Source organism: Phascolarctos cinereus, unplaced genomic scaffold (genome assembly GCF_003287225.1).
Source record: "Phascolarctos cinereus isolate Bilbo 61053 unplaced genomic scaffold, phaCin_HiC Scaffold_726;HRSCAF=1367, whole genome shotgun sequence".
Classification (NCBI taxonomy): domain Eukaryota; kingdom Metazoa; phylum Chordata; class Mammalia; order Diprotodontia; family Phascolarctidae; genus Phascolarctos; species Phascolarctos cinereus.
In genome coordinates, this window is record NW_027556098.1 from 417,946,098 (window position 1) to 417,959,466 (window position 13,369).

General features: G+C 38.6%; 1 pseudogene across 1 annotated transcript in view; it reads right to left on the reverse strand.

Moving 5' to 3' along the window:
* LOC110219880 (sodium-dependent phosphate transport protein 3-like) overlaps window positions 1–13,369 on the reverse strand; it is a 54,292-nt pseudogene that overhangs the window by 12,324 nt on the left and 28,599 nt on the right. Inside the window, exons 8-11 of the transcript XR_013482752.1 lie at window positions 10,992–11,111; window positions 7,676–7,837; window positions 3,973–4,105; window positions 3,453–3,594 (exon numbers count right to left, since the gene is read on the reverse strand). The product of XR_013482752.1 is annotated as a sodium-dependent phosphate transport protein 3-like (transcript). The remainder of the gene's footprint in view (window positions 1–3,452; window positions 3,595–3,972; window positions 4,106–7,675; window positions 7,838–10,991; window positions 11,112–13,369) is intronic.

A 13,369-nucleotide genomic window follows, 5' to 3' on the forward strand; every position in this document is an offset into this window, starting at 1 on the left:
GTCTTCATATTATCACCAGTATGATATTAGGCAGCTAGAAGGTACAGTGGATAGCATTCTGGACTTAGAATCAAGAACACCTGAACTGATCTTGCCCCACACACTTGTTAGCTGTGTGTTCCTGGGCAAATCACTTACCCTTTCTCTGCCTTGGTTTTCTCATCTGTAAATGGGATAATTATAGCACCCACCTCCCAGGGCTGTCATGAGGATAAGGTGAAATAATATTTGTAAAGTGCTTCACAAATTTTGAAGATCCATCTACATGCTATCCTCACTATCAAGCAATCATGAAAGCAAATATGACCGTGATAAATGTAATGTTTATTTGATGTTGTAGTTATAAATGATAGAACTCCAATAAAGAGTCACTTAGGCTGAGTGGTTCTAAAAACCATAAACATATAAGCAATGACAAGAGCTTCTACTTTTCCACTGACTTATTCTGATCCTATGTCAAGCAGTTAATCACAAGTCCTGATTCATGAGACTCCAAGGCCGACTGCAGAGCCACATCTATTCCTGGGTCTCTGATGACCAACTCAAACCCTTGACCAATTTCTGATTTAGAAACTCACTCTACCCAAGTCTGGTTTTGATAAATGACCTGGAGAATTTCCTACTACATGTGTTGTGATTACCTGTTCTCAACTAAACCCTTTTTTAAGCTATAAAACTTATTTACTTAGACCTTCCCCTCCAAACCTGCATTCCAACTCAGATCCTTGCGTCCATAGACATCTCCCTCTCCTTTGAGCTGGTTGAGTTTCTTTGCATCTTTGGGGCCAAACCTTTGGCTGTCTGTATTGCCATGTGATGAATGTATTTGCTTACCCACCCCCCTCTTTTGGCCTTCTTACTGCATCACATAATAATAAATCTCGTGTTTGGACTAACTTTCTGAGTACCAACTTCCTGTAAATCACCAAAACTGAGTTTGTGCTTTAACCTAATCTGTGAAGCCAAATATAATGATGACTTTGCCCTACATTAAAACAAGGGTAGCTGGCAGAAATGAAATGATAATTCACAATGTCACAATTAGTGGGTGGAAGATATCAAAGAATACAAAGGAGTCCATGTGAGGAAGGGATTAAAAAGCCTCATTGCAGTCACACTCTGTAGACAGATTGCAACACATGAGAGAGCCTGGGTTTTTGAAGGCGATCCTAGCAGAGAGTGGTTTGCCTGGTTCTGCTATGCTGGAAAGGCTCTGGGTAAAATCCTGGCAATAGATGGAGTTCACTTCCTAAGGAGCAAATATGACATAAATATGGAGTGGCTCCTCTTTATCAAGCTATTTGCATGAAGATATTTGGTCACAGCAACCAAAAAGACAAAGAAAAATAGGAAATAGTTCTCACTTAAGTGTAGCCATTTTTAGTTTTTGCAATGACAGAGACAGGGTGGCAGAAAAGGGAATTGTTGGGCTAAGAATCACAGCACTTGTATATCAACTATGAATTTAGCCTTTGTTGTCTTGCATGTAAGAACCTTGTACACTAGCCAACCAAATAGGTATACTGTTGGAGGAATTGGATGGTATCAACCTTGTCATCCTCTCTGTAAATGAAGGCAGAAGACAGAAAGAAGTTGAAGTTGAACTGAAAAATGGTTTCAAAGCTCTCCTGGGATAAACAAATGAAGGGGATGGTGCAGCTGATTTTATCTTACATCTAATGGCTACAAGAAACAGGTTTTCATGGGATATTTAGTAGTCTCATATTGCATGCCCATTTAAGTATTTATATAACAAAAAAGAGTCCCATAAAAAATGTAGTTTCCATACCAACTTGTGTTCAAAGGGTGAAATGAAAGAGGGATTCTATAAAGGATTGGATAATACTTTCCAAATTAAATCAACATAGGTATCAATACTTGAGGACTCTAATACAGAGATGGAACCAGAAGAGGACAGTTAAAAGTATGTTGAGAAATACTGATGAGGAAAATGCAATGAGAGAAACCAAAGACTTGTTGATCGTAAAGAAACTTCATGCCCACGCATTATGAATATTGTCTTCAATTCAGTGCATTTGAACAAGTATCTTTGTATCTCAAACTGATATGAAGCTACACACTGTACTCCACCTAGAAGCCTACCTTCTGCAAGAAACTTCTTCTGATTCCTTCTTAATACTACTGTTTTCCCTCTGAGATTATTCTCTAATTTGTCCTGTATATATATATATATATATATATATATATATACACACACACACACACACACACACATATATACATACACACACACATATATATATACATATACACATATATGTATATACATCACACACACACACACACACACATATATAAAATCTGTGATAGTTGTTTTCATGTTGTCTCTGAGGGTTGGGGCTGTTTTTGCTGTTCTTTGAAAGGCCAGCTCCTATTCCTGTGCCTGAAATGTAGGAGGGGCTTGGTAAATGCTTGTTGACTTGTTCCCTTGTTCTACAGCTGCTTGTACTCTGCCAAAGCCCAATGCTGGGTTATCTTCATAATTGTTTCATTACCTAACACACCTTTGATTCTTCCTACTTGTCTGTCACACATATTCACTCACTTTCCTTTACTATTTTTCAGTCCCCCTCTACATCACTGACTGTCTTCTTCTCCTTTGCTCACATCTCTGATAATGAACCACACCTTCTCCTCACCAAAGCCAATGCCTCTACTTGTGACCTTGATGCTCTCTCTCCCTTTTCCTCTGGAATTATGTCTGATGATCAGTTTTGCCATCTCTACTGGTTCTTCCCTTCTGCCTAGAAACATACCTAGGTTCCCTTCCCCCCCATCTTTAAAAGTCTTTCCCATTATGCTGCTATTCCCTCAAACTCTTTCTTGTTTCTCCCCTTCTTTTTTGCACCCAAATATCTAGAAAGGGTCAACTGCACTCATTGCTCTCCTTTTTCTTACTTCTCACTCCCATCTAAATTAATTCCGGTCTGCTTTCCAATACCACTCATAATGGCCACAAGTCTTCTCGGGGTTATCAAGAATTTCTCAGTTGCAAGTCTAGGAGATTTTTCTGAATTTTTAACTTTTTCTTTAACCTTAACTTGATTTCTTCGTAGGTTTGGACACTCTTGACCACTTCCTATTCCTGGTTACTGTCTCCTTCTCCTTTCTGACCACTCCTTCTCAATCTCCTTTTCTTTTCCCTCTCTACTCCCTTTCTTAACAGATGAGCTCCCATGGTTCAATTCCTCTATTTTTAGCACTGTCCACCTTAGTTTTTCCCTATTTTTGTAAGCATATCATCATCCTTCCAGGTTTAGATATATAATTCACTCCTCATTCTCTTACACCCTAAGCTGCCATATCTTATTGGTTTTCCCCTCCTTTTCCCCCCAATATCACACAGTGGGTGTAGAGTTGGGATTTGCATCCAGCCTCTTTCCACAATTCCACACTGCCAGAGGGAGAAGAGAGAAGGCAGAGCATCTTACCTGGGAGCAAAGTCGAGGGGATTAACGATGAATCCAGAGTAATACAGGGCTCTTGCTGAGCTAGCCAGTATCATGAAGGTTATAGCAGTAGTGGAGCCAACATATGGGATAGCTATGGTGAATAAAGATGGGAAAAACATTCCTGGAGAGCAAAAGTACACAAAAATGCATACACGTGATGTCTTTCCCATCAGAAAATAAGCTTTGAAGACAGTGACTATGTTTTTGCTTGTTTTTGTATTTTTTTTGAATGAGTCAATTAGGGTTGAGTGACTTGTCCAGAGTCACACAGCTAGTGAGTGTTATGTGTCTGAGACCAGAATTGAACTCCGGTCCTCTTAACTCCAGGGCCAGTGCTCTATCCACTCTACCATCTAGCTGCCCCCTTCATTTTTGTAGCTTGAGTACATGGGACATTGTGCATAGTGGCTGCTTAATAAATGATTATTTAGTCAACGCATTTTTGAAATAAATGGCAAGAAATCTCTTGAAATGGTGGAATATATGACACTGTCCTTACAAACAAATGTGAAGAGTTTATGAACTGTGATGAGCCTGAGAATCTTCTTGGACAGGAGGAAATCAGCTATTTTACTTCCCAGAGTCATACTGATCCATGAAGTAATGAGAGGCAGTGCACTCAGAAACCCATTCTATGGAGAAGAAATTGTGCAGAATGGAGTAAGGTGAACATGCGTTCTATTCATTCACTAGTTCATAGCAGCAACCTGCGCTGTTATCTAAACTGGTCACAGAGACAGGCTGCTGGGCAAAAGTAGTAGATGAGATTTGTCTTTGGTTCATTCAGTCTCTCTCTTAAGTGTACATCTTTGCTTGTTGGTGCAGAGAAAACACAGATCCCCTCATGCACTCAGAGTGCAGAGAACCTTTACCTTAGGTACATAAACTTATGGCCAGGGGGTCATTAACATTCATCTAATTCAACCCCCTCTTTTTATAGATGTAAAAACTGAGGCCCAGATTGGTTTAAGGGACTGGCCCAAGAGCCCATAGGTAGCTCATCTATCATTTTCAAAGAGGACCAATGACATCATGATATTGCGGTAAAATAGTGGATGATGGGTGATGTCTTGACTTGTGTGTAAATGGGACTTAATGTGGCAGAGTTGGGAAAAGCCATCAGTCTCACTCTCTACTCCTGAGTCATTGAAGTCTAGTGGCAGGACTAAAGCCAAGATGACTGGCAATGGTCTGGGATGCAGTGAATGACCTTGGCATCTTCTATGTCTGACCAGGCTCTAAGTACTACACAGTGCTTGCTTCAGATGGCTTCGTGGCCATTGCAACAAATTGTTCTCATCTGCCCATGCCACTGGGGGAAGTCTTTATATACTTGGAGCAGACATCTCCCTACCACCAGTGGGTTGAAACCTCTCAGTTATTCTCAACCTGGTTTAGCCTATTTGCCAAGATGGTTTTACCACGGGGTGACCACTGTATATGTTAGAGAGAAGAGTTGGATAACAAGTCGATACCAGAGATGGATGAGTAGCCTTGAAGAAGGCTCAGCAAGAACTCACACCAGAGGTGCTGGTCCTCCTTTAACATCCCATACATCCCACATTGGTAGTAAATGGCATCAGGACTATACAACCTGAAATTATTCCTTTTAGCTCCTTCCATCAAAACTCCAATTTCTTCAGCTCTCTCTTATCAGCTAACTGTTGCAAAGCAGCACAGGAGGTTGGAATAGAGCAGTTATTTTTGAGTTAGAGCATTATGTTATTGTGCTTAAACTAATTGAGTGGTAACCTGGGGCAGCTAGGTGGCAAAGAGGATAGAGCGCTGGGTCTGGATTCAGGAAGATTCATCTTCCTGAGTTCAAATGTGGCCTCAGACACCTACTAGCTGTGTGATCCTGAGCAAGTCAGTTAATCTCATTTGCCTCAGTTCCCCATCTATAAAATGAGAAGGAAATGGTAAACCACTCCAGTATTTTTGCCAAAAGGACCTCATGTACTTTCTTCATTGCTAATTTGTAGTACTAAGTTACACTAAGGTTCCAATGACTGGTAACCAAGTTACTATCTCACCCTTCCCAAAGGAATTTGCATCTAAAGAAATTACAGATGCTTATGTTAGGAAAAAATCTAAAGGAGTGATTCCTAAATCACAGGCACTCCCACAGTAAGCAGAGGAGATAGTTTCAGATAGAGGCTGCTTTTAGACATGTTGCCGACTATACTCTAAAATCCTTAATTGAAATGTTATAGAGTCCACGTATGTTCTCCTTGGTTATACTTCAACCATTGTATTCCAAGAGAGATATAAGGGGGCAGCTAGGTGGCAGAGTGGATAGAACTCTGGCCTTGGAGTGAGGAGGACCTGAGTTCCAATCTGATCTCAGACACATAACACTCACTAGCTGTGTGACCCTGAGCAAGTTACTTACCCACATTGCCTGAAGAGAGGGAGAGAGAGAGAGAGAGAGAGAGAGAGAGAGAGAGAGAGAGAGAGAGAGAGCTATAAGAAGCGTCATACAGATAACTTGAAGTAGTAAAGATAACATTGGACTGGGAACCAAGCACGCTGGGTTCATTTAGTTCCTAGCTCTGACATCACTATGGAATCATGGGTACATAATTTTACCCCTCTGGGGCTCATGTTCTTTTTCTTTTTAAGTGGGGATTTTGTACTAAATCAGATTTATAGATTTAAGATTGGTGGACTTTTAAAAAATATTTTGATAACTATGTCAATAATATTGGTTCTGTTTATGATCCTATGTAAACGAATCAACATTTATTGAGAACCTACTATGTGCCAGGAGTGCCAAAATGCATACATTTTAAAACATTGTTCCAAGAAGGGGCCCATAGGTTTCACCAGACCAATTGCCCAAAGGGTCCATGACACAGAAACGCTTAAGAGTCCCTGTGCAGGTTTAAGAGCCCTGTCTAACCACTATTCAATGATTTCAATGGTTTCAGAGAGGTCAGGTGTGTTGCCTGTGTGGGAATCTATTGAGAATTGAAATAATCCTTGACCTCTTCAGCATTTGACAATTAACTACCTGATCCTAGCTCCTCTTTGGCTTTTCATGGTACCAGTACTTCTTTCCTCCCACTTGTAGAACTGTTTCTTCTCAGTCTCAGGTGCTGTTTCATCCTCTACATCACACCTTATAACTGTAGGTGTGACCTAAATCTTTGTCCTGGGCTCTCTTCTCTCTTTACACTCAGTGATATGGTGACTGAATTGGCTCTCATGGATTTAAATACATCTTTCTCCAGTACCTCCCAGATCTATAATCCACCTTGAGTCTTTCTGAAGCTCTGGCCATGGATCTTTCCATTTATTTATTTCTTTATTTGTTTATTCATTTATTCATTTATTTATTTGTTCATTCATTAACTTATTTGTTTATTCATTCATTCATTCATTTATTTTTTTTTCTGGCTATGCATCTTAAACTGACTGTTGGAACATCTAACTTAAGCATCTCAAATTCAACACATCCAAAACAGTACTCAACTTTCCCTTAAACCCAACCCTCTCCTGAATGTTCCCATTGTGACATCAACCCAGTGACCAAGATAAGGAACTGTACATATACAGTCACTCACCCAATCTCATCACTTCTACCCCTGTTGTGTATCTTGTATACATTCATTTCTCCCTACTCAACATTTCCACCGCCATACTTCAAGCCCTACTCTCCTCTCTTCTGGCTTACTGCCATGGAAACAAAACACAGACAATTTGACACTTTTGTCTCTGGGACTACCATCTTGATCCTCCCTGGTTTTCTCACAAAACAAGATTTTTTGCCTTAAAAATAAGAATGTTGTTAATGTTAGAAATGTAAGAATGGTACAAACATTCAATCTACCATCTCTGTACCTTTTCACTGGCTGTCTCCTTCATCCCTGAAACATACTCTTCTTCACCTCATCTCTGCCTCTTAGAATCCCTCATTTCCTTTAAACCTCTGGTTATGTGATATTTTCTATATGAAGCCTTTCCTGATCCTCCATCCACTAGTCCCCTTCCTCCTAACTTCTCCAGTATTTATTTCATATATTCTTATTTATTTATAATTGTCTCCTCCAATACAATGCAAGTTGCTTGACAGCAAGGACTGTGTCTTTTTTTTTCCTTTGAATGCCCAGTTCCTAACCAGTGCCTGGAACATCATAAGTGCTTGTTTGACTAAAAAATCCATTAGATAAATAAAGAGTAGGCAGGAATTATGAACTTACCTTTTCAAAGTTTAAATCAAACATATTGTCTAGTAGTGTTGGCAGCGATATTGTTAAGTTGCTAGTTAACCAGAATCAACAAATGTTAGCTATTATAATGGCCCAAATTGCCAGAATCTTCATCATAGCTTTGAAAGGCAAAGACCAATTAGGGGAACTGGCCTAGAAGGAAAATCAAATTATCAATACGTTGGTCAGGCTGTCACAAACATTTTTAGTTTTTAAAAATTGTTTTGATACTTTTCCTCTCCCTCTGCCTTCCCCCAAACACCTGTGTCACCTCTTCACATGACTTTCCTGACTCCATGGATTCCTCCCTTGTAGCAGAGAGGAGAAAAGTAAAGCACCCTGATACTACTTCCAGACTTCACCATTTATTGTTTATTTGTTTCTTTATCTTGTTTCATCCTTACAGCTCTGGAGTCAAGGCTGATCTTCGCCCTAATTCCAATTCCAATACTCTCTTGGATTTTTTACATTATCATGGCCAGTGTGTGCATTGTTCTCTGTTCTGCTTTGTTTGCTCTGCATCAGGTGATAACAAGTCTTCTGGAGTATTTTTTTTTTTAGAATTCTGCATAGTTTGAAATACTTATGACAATAAGATATTCCATTTTGTTCATTTTTATAATTGTCTAGCCATTCTCCAATTAGTAGGCAATTTTGTTTCTAGGTTTTTGTTACTAAGAAAAAATGGCACTGTCAATATTTTGCTATTCCAAGCTTTCCATCTTCCCTTGACCTTTGGAATGTATGCCTTGCTGTAGTAATATTAGTTCAATAGTTCTGTATATTTTCATCACTTTTTTTCACATAATTCCAAATTATTTTCAACAACAGTTGGGCCAATTCAGAGCTCAACTAATAAATGGTGCACCTATGGGTTTCTCTTTTTGCAGTCCCTCCAACATATGCTATTTTCATCCCTTATTTATTTAGTGAATTTTATGGGTGTAAGGTCCAATCCTTCTAATTGTGTTCATTTCCCTTTCTGTTATTAGTGATTTGGAGCATTTTTCTCATGGCTTCTGATGTGTTGACCACTTGTGACCAATATAGGTGCAACTTAAGGAACAGCCCTCAGAGCCATTTAATTCTGATTGCATGATTTAGAGGAATCAACATTGAAGGTGGCTACAGGAGACTTGAGTTCAAGACAGCTCAGTCCTTTATTAGCTGTGTGACCTGCGATAAGTCACTTCATTTTATTGGGCTATAGTCATTTTTTCACCTGTTAAATAGGGATAGTAATGTTTTCTTACTACCCTTACCTTTGTTGTAAGGATATACATAGATAGATTGACAAATAAATAGATAGATAGATAGATAGATAGATAGATAGATAGATAGATAGATAGAGATATATAAATTTACTTTGTAAAGCATTAAAAACTATGGAAAAGCTATCATTCTTTTTAAAAATAATTTTTGCCAATAATTTTTATTTTTACTTTGCCTGAATTTCTCCCATATCTCTCTTCTTCTTCTTTTTCAGAGAGCCCTGTTGTATAACAAAAAAAAAAAAAATTTAAAAAAATAGGAACACGAGAAAAAGAAATCAGTAAAACTGATCTGTATATGGCAAAAGTCTGAAAATGCCATGTTGTACACCTCTCATCTCTGCAGTGGGGTTGAGGGAGGTGTCTTCTCAACATCTTTTCTTTGGCCAAACTTGGTCTTTGTAATTCTGAAGCATTCACTTTTCTATTCTTTTCATCAAATTAGAGCAGGTTTTATGTATTTGCTTTCCTAGTAGCTTTCAATAAAATAGCTAGAAAACAAAGAATGTATTAAGGTGCAGAATATTTGAAAGACTATAACGTGATAAAAGCAAAGGCATATTTTCAGTGGAAAATCATGCTATGGATGTCTCTAATATTAATTTTGTGCTCCCTTTAGATTAAGTAATATGCCAGAGGAAAAGAAAGCCCGAGACATTTATTGTAATTTTTTTATTTGCCCGCCCTCTTCTCCGTGTATATACTTTTCTCTTTCCCCCCATTGTTTACAATATTAGTTTGTATTTTTATTATGTGTTGTTATACCAGTTCTAACTCTACTGCTCATATTCATTCATTGAAGAGGAAATGATGGTGAGTAAACAGAATAAATAAAACATCTATAAAGAATATATAGAAACTTTTCATATGCTGAAACTTTGAAAAATATTGTAGTACCTCTTAAAAACAACTCTAGATTTGACTTGGGGCCAAATCCTCAGAATTTTGGAGTTCAGTTGAGCTTTCCCAGTTTTCTATACAAAAACATTTCCTAATGTTTTCTCATGAAAACTTCTTCATTGCTAGCACCTTGGTTGTGCTGTTCAGGTAGTCTTGCATTTCTTAAATTCTGTCTCCTCTGGTTTTTGGTCATTTGTTTTGCTGTATGTCACATTTCTTCAAGTGTCTTGGTCCTTTGGCTTTGTTTCAAACATTTTTGTTGTCTCGTGTAGTCATATCTTCCATTTGGGGCCCATTTTAATTTTCACTGAGTTCGTTGTTCAGGTAAAGTTTTGTTCCTCTTTTTACAAGCTCTTAGCTCTCTTTCCAACTTTCAGCAGTTTTGTAATGGTTGTTCTTTCCATTTCCATTCTTGTATTCATTTTGTATATTATTTTCTTGGCTCAGCCGACTTCTCTCTAATCAGTTCATGTAGCTGTTTTCATGCTTCTCTGTACTTATCACACATGTCGTTTCTTACAGCTCTGTCCTATGCCTTTACATTCCTGTGTCACGGTTTGTTTAGCTATTCCTCAATTCATGGACATTTTTGTTGTTTCCAGTTCTTTGCAAAAAGCAATCCTATAAATGCTTTGGTGTACGTGCCCCTTTAATGGTCATCATCATCTTCCTTGAGGTATATGCCTAATAGTGGAATCTCTAGGTCAAGTGGTATTGACAGTTTAGTCACTTAATTCACATAATTCTAAATTGCTGGCCAAAATGGTGGTACTAATTCACAGCTCTGTCACCAATGCACCAATTTGCTTATCATTTCACAACTCGTTCAACCCTAACTATTCCCATCTTTTGTCATATATGGCAATTTCTGGGTGTGAAGCAAGACTTCAGCATTGTTTTGACTTGCAGTTTTCTCATTATTAGTAATTTAGAACATTCTTTACATAGCTATAAATAGTTTGCAATTTGTCTTTTGAGTATCATTAATGTATATCCCTGGACCACGTATCTATTGGAAAATTACTTTTGGTATTTTACATATTTGCTAGTTGTTCACATGTCTTGGATACCAAATCAGTATCTAAGAAATTTTATACAAAGACTTTTTCCCAAGCCAGCTGTTATTTTTAACACACCTGTTCAGCCAATGAAGAAATAATGTATTCTCTTTCACTGTCACTTATAAATGGGTGTTCCATAGGGTCATCGTAAACCAGAGAAAACCAGATAATAGAGTAAACACAGCCGACGCCTCCTAGGCAGAAGAGGACCAAGTTAATGCTTTTCAAGTTGTGTCTTATTTGACATCACTCTGCCCCAAGCTGACATGCTCCCACCCCCATTTTGAAAAAGCCATCATGCACAGAATTCTATTCATTTCTTAATGAGCCAATATTGCCCTTTTATTTTTTGATTTTACCCCAACTCACTCAGCTTTCCAACTCACATCATTATTCTCCACTTATCTAATTCTCTAAGTTTGACTCTAGGAGCACCTCCAAAGTGGCAGACTTTTATTATCAAGCAACGTGTTAAGTATCACAGGTGGCAACAGAAATTAGAGTAATGTCTTCTTTCCTATGAGTGAAGCTTAGCATAGATCGTTCTGAGGACTGTTGCCAGGTTTAGAAATGTTTAAGAAATGATCTGTAGGAAATATTAGTCAAAGGTTTTTTTTTTAATTGCTTAGAGTCACTCCTTTTTATTAGAATTTGTTACATGGGGCAGATCTTGGGCTTTCAGACTTAGGGAACTGAGGTTTCTTTTCACCCAAATTTTGAGCCCCTGACATAGCCCCAGCTAGTAATGCTTGGTAAAGCTAAGAGGCAGTAACAAAATAATGGCTTATCATTTTTACTCTTTAAAGTAAGCATGTATGCTCAGAAAAAGCACAGATTACTCTGGGGTGCTCTGAAGCCTCATTGAAGATGATTAATCTGTACTGAGGTCCATAAGTTATCTTTTTACATGAAAACAATAAGATGTCACAGTTTATTCTTCTTTTTACATTGAAATGTGTGTTTCTTGATGATTGTTAAATTTATGAGGAAAAGAAATTTAAAACATGTCTGCTGTTAAATCCATAGACTTGAACCTTATCCAGAAAATCAGTGGCCCCTTCTTTAGAATCTCAAGCAGAGGTTTGTTGAAGGCAGTTCATCCCCTGAGAACAGATAATCTTGGAGTGATTTTGATGAGCAGAAGACATTGATGCAGATGTTGGAATTTACATTGATCACTTCACATGATTCTTGATTATTGCTCAGAATTCCCTTCACTAGTGACACCTTTTTAAACAGTGTGTGTTAAGAAGATCTATTTAGTTGAGGCAACGTGGAGCACCAGTGATCTCTCCTTGAGAGGATTTCTTTACAGTTAGATAAACTAGACCTGATTCAAAAGCTATCAGCATCATTTCCATGTTGATGAAATCTACCATTGCCTTACCTGACTGCAATCTATTGTCATTCTACCTTTCTCTCTGCTTTTCAATCCCAAAACCTGTTCTTCATCTATGCCCTGACCCACCTTGGCTCACCAGCTCTTTCCCAGCCCATCATCGTTACACTACACTGTCCTCCTTTGCCCATCTTGAAATGATTGTGAACCACTTCAATGACATACTCTTTTGGAGTCCCTTGTTCCCTTATCATATTACTGACCTTGCCCTGCAAAGCCTTAGTCTTTGGTCACTTCATCCATATCCTGCTTACACTCTTATACATACCGATGAATGAAGGTAGGGGGAAAAATCATGGAATTGTGTTGATGGGTTACACTCAAAATTTATATATTCCATAGCATCAGTAAATTTGTGTTATGTGACCTCGTCTGGGAGGTCCCTATGACAATGCAATTCGTTCACATTTCTTTACTCAGCTCACTATCCTACTTACCACAGTCGCTCTTTCATTCCTCCTTAAACCCATGGCTCTCTGACTTCCCATCCCCTCATCTGAGAATCTTGCCTCACATTTTACATAAAAATTGAGGCCATTCACTCAGAGCTCTCTCTTCCCTCCACTTCATCTCATAAAATCCAGATTCCTTCTGCAGCCACTATCTCCTTCTTCTTGCCTCTTTCACATGAGTAGGTCTTCTTGCCAAAGCAAACCATGCTACATGCATCATGATCCCATTCCATCCTGTCTTCTCTAGCACACTGACTCTCTGTCATCCCTACTCTCTTCAATTTCCCCCCGTCTCCTGGCTGCTTCCTTAGTATCCACAAACATGCCCATGTCTCTCCATCCACACTCAAGAAGACTGTCTATATTACATGTGTCAGCTGCTTTTCCTCTCACTCTCTTCTTAACTCTCTATAATCTGGCTTCTGACTTCATCATTCACCTGCAACTGCTATATCTAAAGTTACTAATAATCTCTTTTTTTTTTGCCTTTCTTTGAAGAAGGAATTGGGATTAAGTGACTTGCCTAGGGTCACACAGCTAGTATCAAGTATGTGAGGCTGGATGTGAACTCAGGTCCTCCTGAGTCCAAGGCTGGAGCTCTA